This window comes from Rhinoderma darwinii, chromosome 8 (assembly GCF_050947455.1).
Source record: "Rhinoderma darwinii isolate aRhiDar2 chromosome 8, aRhiDar2.hap1, whole genome shotgun sequence".
NCBI classification, from domain to species: domain Eukaryota; kingdom Metazoa; phylum Chordata; class Amphibia; order Anura; family Rhinodermatidae; genus Rhinoderma; species Rhinoderma darwinii.
In genome coordinates, this window is record NC_134694.1 from 109,507,874 (window position 1) to 109,513,873 (window position 6,000).

Consider the following 6,000-nt stretch of genomic DNA (forward strand, 5'->3'; position numbering starts at 1 on the left):
ATATATACAACACAAGAAGCAAGCTCAGTACATAAATACATCACCAAAACCAAGCTCAGTACATATATACAGCATCAGAACAAAGCTCAGTACATATATACAGCATCAGAACAAAGCTCAGTACATATATGCAACACCAGAACAAAGCTCAATACATATATACAACACCAGAGCCAAGCTCAGTACATAAATACATCCCGAAACCAAGCTCAGTACATATATATAGCACCAGAACTAAGCTCATACATATATACATCCCCAGAACCAAACTCAGTACATGAATACAGCACCAGAATCAAGCTCAGTACATAAATACAACTCCAGAACCAAGCTCAGTACATAAATACAACACCAGAACCAAGTCCAGTACATAAATACACCAAAACCAAGCTCAGTACATATATACAGCACCAGAACAAAGCTCAGTACATATATACATCCCCATAACCAAGCTCAGTACATAAATAGAGCACCAGAACCAAGCTCAGTACATAAATACAGCACCAGAAGCAAGCTCCATACATAAATACAAAACCAAAACAAAGCTCAGTACTTAAATACAGCACCAGAACCAAGCTCAGTACATAAATACAGCACCAGAACCAAGCTCAGTACATAAATACAGCACCAGAACAAAGCTCAGTACATATATACAGCACCAGCACAAATACAGCTCCCAGCATGGCCCAAACAAGGGTAAGTCTATGATGGGAGTTGCTGTTTCACAAAAAAATCACACCATCCATCATCTCGCTGCAGATTATACAGTGACCACAGTACTAATTAGAGGCAGAATCAAAGTTTACATTAAGTGACTCACAGGTGACTTCTCAGATTCTAGTTGTTATTTTTCTCTTTTCTTCTCCATCTGGTCCAGACCTATATGATCACTTCTCCTGGCCACAGCCAATTTCAGCTGAGATGTCTTCAGCTTCTCGCTTTTCAACATCTCTGGACCTATAAACGAAGATAAAATTCTCATGGTGCCACACACTATGCTCCTAAATATAATAGCGTCGCACACTGCACCTCTATTTCTAATTGCGCTATATAATGTGTCCCTGATTATAATAGCACCATACACTGTGTCCCACACACACACACACACACACACACATATACACAAACACACACACACACACACAGTGCCTCCTGTAGATAGTGCCCCATATAGCCCCCTGTAAATAGTGCCCTACATAGATCCCCCTGTAGATCGTGGCCCCCATATAGCCCCCTGTAGATAGTGCCCTAGATATAGCCCCCTGTAGATAGTGCCCCACATATAGCCACCCTGTAGATAGTGCCCCACATATAGCCCCTCTGTAGAGAGTGCCCCACATATAGCCCCCCTGTAGATAGTGTCCCACATATAGTCTTCCCTATAGATAGTGCCCTACATATAGCGCCCCTGTAGATAGTGCCCCACATATAGCCCCCCTGTAGATAGTGCCCCACATATAGCCCCCCTGTAGATAGCGCCCTACATATAGCCCCCCCTATAGTTAGTGCAACACAACAAAAAATACAAAGACATCGAAAAAATATTTTATTGAAATAAAAACCCACACACAACCCTCATTAACCATTTTATTGATAACAAAAAAAGCCCTCATCGAAGTAGTCCTCGAATCTGAAGTAGTCCAACAACCGAACCTGAAAAAAACGCAAACACAAAAAAAAACACCATTCGTAACACATGTGGTAGGCTTAGATACAGGGTCCATATGCAATACTGTCTGTTGGACCCGGTATCTAAGCCTATCACAAGGTAGGCTTAGATACAGGGCCCAGCAGACAGGATCACACATGGGCCATGTATCTAAGCCTACCATGTGATAGGCTTAGGTACAAGGCCCATGTGTTATCCTGTCTGCTGGGCCCTGTATCTAAGCTTACCAAATGGTAGGCTTAGATACAGGGCCCATGTGTGATACTGTCTGTTGAAACCTGTATCTAAGCCTACCACAAGGTAGGCTTGGATACAGGGCTCGAGAAAGAGGATCACACTTTGTGAGATCCTGTCTGATGGGCCTTGTATCTAAGCCTACCACAGGCTAAGATACAGTGCCCCAGCACACAGTAATGTTATACTTACCCTCCTCTTCGGCTCCGGGCGCAGCGGAGGTCCTGACGCCATCTAGCATCGCAATGTCGCACAGCATCCTGAGGTCATGCCCTGCCCACAGCGTCGTGTCGTCATGACGCGAAGAGAAGTCAGGACCTCTGCTGCGCTCGGGAACGAGAAGGGTAAGTATACTGTCTGTTATTATAGTCACAGGGGTCCATGTAGTTTATTACATAGGCTCCAGTTACTATAGTAACTTTAAATGGTGCGTGCCCCCTTGGCTCGGAGCCCGGTCGAAATTGCGACCACTGCGACCCTTATGGCTACGCCACTGATTATTACCACTATCGTTCAGACTGTTTTTGAGCTACGGAGTTCCTTTGGTCCTTCCTGTAATTTTTCCACATTATATGTCAGTTCTTATGTGGAAACAATTGGCGGATTATCAGTTTTTGTAAATTACCACATTCTGGATTAAAGGAATTTTACGGTTTATCTAAGAGAAATTTAAAACATTTAAAGGGATTCTACGGAATACAGAGAAGGAGAATTGTTTTCTTACTTGCATTTTATCCATGGACCTGGTATATATTCACATAAGTCCATGTACATCAGAAGCGGGCAACAAATTACTGGGCAGCGCATTACAATATGTACCCAAGGGAGGAAATGCTGTGCTAGTTTTATTTGTTGCCTTATTATTGACCCCAATATTTCTAAAAGCTAGCCACTAAGGTTTTTAGTATGCCAGCCTCAAATAGATCCAGCCACAGATCCACTAGGTCCACAGTCACAGGACGTTACAGGGCAGTGTCTTAGCAGCTTGAAAATGTATTGGGAGCTCGGACTTCATCAGTTAAAAGGTGCCCCCATAACAGTATACCAGCCACAGATGCCCTTATAAGTGTGTCAAGTAATGATGCCACAAATGCCCTCTATAGTGCCAGCAATAGATGCCCACTAAAGTAAAAGCCACAGATGCCCCTTATTGCTGTCCCTTGGTGTTGGTGTCGATCCTGCTGTCATTCTCCCTTAAATTTGCTTACAGATCTGAACCGCCATAAAGGGAAGGTGTCATGAAATTTATTTTATTTTTTTATAATATTGCTTTTAATATGATAATAACATAAATGTTATTTATTTATATTCTTGTGTTCTACTTTTTACTTTGTTCTTCTTTTTACTTCTCTATGGGGGCTGCCATTTTTTTTTCATCTCTATATGTGTCGATTAACGACACATACAGAGATGGAATACGACACATACAACCCCATAGAGAATGCGAACAGGAGCCGTTCCATTCACTGCAGCGTACGCCGTCTGTGTGGGAACGGCGCATGCACCGCTCCCACACAGACCAAAATGAAGCTCGTTCGCAGAGCGAAATCCGGCGCCATTTTCATGTGGACTGGAGGCTCTGCCGGACAGTAAGATGACGACTTCCGGCCACGGCTTCCGGCCATATGTTCAAGGAAATTAAAACAATGTGTAATCACTTAAATAATAATTGTTTAACTACAAAAAAAAATAATAATAATAATACTAGTGACACATTCGCTTTAAGAAGTAGTAGCCAGGCTCTATACACAGCAGTAGGATGTCCCTTCATATTGATGTGACGTCTTGCTCCATTGTAGGCCCATTGCCCAGCTGCTAATTCTTAAGGCGGTCTGGTATAAGGATTTAATTTGAAATTGTGTGTCGTACAGTATGTTCCACTGTTCAACACGTGGCCGACTGTTTTGCATTCCCTGGTGTTCATATTACATATCCCATTAATGTTCAGGGGCCTGGGATGGTTTTGGAGGACAGGGAATAGGGCAATTACCCAGGGCTCCCTTTTTCTAAGGGGCCTCCAAGAATGGGAACTCCAAAGGCAAACTAAAACCTCCCAGGATTATTTAGCGGTGTATGGAGGCTTTATTTGGGAATTTAATTGTATTATTATGGGGTTACTATATGGCAGTATTACGTTGGCTCATTAAGAAAGTGTTATTTAAATACGCCCTATTGTTTGGCTATTACTGTACAGAATATTGTAATATTATTTTGGCACAGGATTGTCTCGGCATTAAGTAACTGTTCTCATCGGAGATGTCGATCCTCTAAACCACAATCAGCTTGGGGCTGGCAAGACTGGGATACGGAGTCTAAGGTACCTCCCCATTCTTCATCCGCACAAGAAGGTATGAACTTTCCCAGTCGGATTCCCAGTTCACAATACCCCAAATAGTCACTGATTGGCGGCAAGTGCGCTGAAGGAACTGTAGTGTAGTCAGGAATGGAGTAAATAGTCGAGATCAGAGAAGTGATCAAGATAAGCCAGACGAGAGGGGAATCGTAGTCAAAGAATTGGTCGAGGGTCAGAACCAGGAGTAGGACAGCAGGTATCAGGTGACAAATCCAAGGAACAAGACCGAAGCCAGAGACAGAGGCAGGTGCAGGATCAAGGTTGAGGTCATGGTCAGGAACAATGTTGTTGTCGGGGTTAGTGTCAAGGGTACGGCCTGTGTCAGGATCAAGGTCAGGGTCAGAAACAAGGTTATGGTCAGCATCAGGTTTAAGGTTGGGGTTAGGATCAGGAACATAGAGTCAAATAAGAAGTTACCTAAATCTGTAGGCGAGTCGTTCCGGCAGGAGTTCCCTCTTAAATAAGCTGCCTGCGCCAACGTCATCCAGAAGCGCTGGCTGCCATCACAAACTATGATATTATGAACTCAAGGAAGGAAAGCCGGAGACTGGAGGAGCAGGCCTGCAGCTGCCAACAGTGAGGAGATCCGTGGCCGCCAGTGGGGACACACCTAAATGGTGGTTTAAAAAGGAATCGGTGTTCCAACACCGATTCCTTTTTAAACCACTATACAGCGCTGGATCGAATCTCCCTTTTTTTCTTCATGTTACTCACCGTGGGATCCGAACGATGTTTGAATAGAAGACGCAGGACTGATGAGCTGGAGGTCTCCTCCCTTTTTTCTTACATTAAATGGTAGCATGGAGGTATAATGGGAAAAACTATCTAAAAATGGCGAGCGGGAGGTATATACTTTGCTTGTTGCCCAGGACTTCATTTTCTATAACACCGTCTCTGGCCAGGACATGAATAAATACCACCACAATGCCTTCCTCCAAAGACACAATCCCATAATCAGAGTTCTTTCACCATATTTTATTTTCTTACAGAACCAGGCACAATAAATAGGGTTTTTATAAGTGTTAAGAAAGCGTGCAATTGAATGATATAAACAGTAACAAGCAGGAAACAAAAACATTCCAACCATTGAAAAGAAACCCACACAAACAGCGAGCGTAAACTGTATACAGACACCACCCACACAGCGAACAGGAGGCATCTTATACCTTACATCGAACCTGTGAAAGGCATTTATAACTCCACCATCACCAGTGTATCAAACACAAGAGGTAACACACATGGTAACAGTTTACCTCACTCTGACAACTCTCATCAGGTATTCTAAATAGATGTCTGGAATTGTAGTACATTATATTTTAAAGGGTATATATACTGTTGCAACCAGTTCTGCATCTTAAATACAAAACGAAGCAACTTTGTAAATAGTCTTGATTAAAAATATCCTACCATTTGGTGTATGCAGCTGCTGTGAAGACCTATGTGTCTCCACGGTTACAGACTACAAGCAACTCCTGTGTAGTCTGATCCTGCAATCATGTGTTGCGTCTCTCTTCTTCGTAACCTACAGAGTAGAAGAAGGGACAGATGGAAGAAATAAAGACAGGGTTTGTTTGTAGGCTTTAGATGCATTGGCGCAATGAAGAAAATAGTTGCAAGTATGCAGACCCTTTTACCCCTGTACGCCCCAGCCCTGTTTAGGTTTTTTTATTTTTTTTATTTTTTTCCCTCTCCGTATGAAAATAAATTGTTAAAAAAAATTAGACCATAACTTTTTTATTTTTCC

At 42.8% G+C, this 6,000-nt stretch overlaps 1 long non-coding RNA gene across 1 annotated transcript in view; it reads right to left on the reverse strand.

The window, feature by feature from the left end:
* LOC142658858 (uncharacterized) overlaps positions 1 to 5,773 on the reverse strand; it is a 28,490-nt gene extending 22,717 nt beyond the window's left edge. The window contains exon 1 of the long non-coding RNA XR_012850206.1: positions 5,664 to 5,773. This is a non-coding gene — a long non-coding RNA (uncharacterized LOC142658858). The remainder of the gene's footprint in view (positions 1 to 5,663) is intronic.
* Between the last annotated feature and the right edge of the window lie 227 nt (positions 5,774 to 6,000).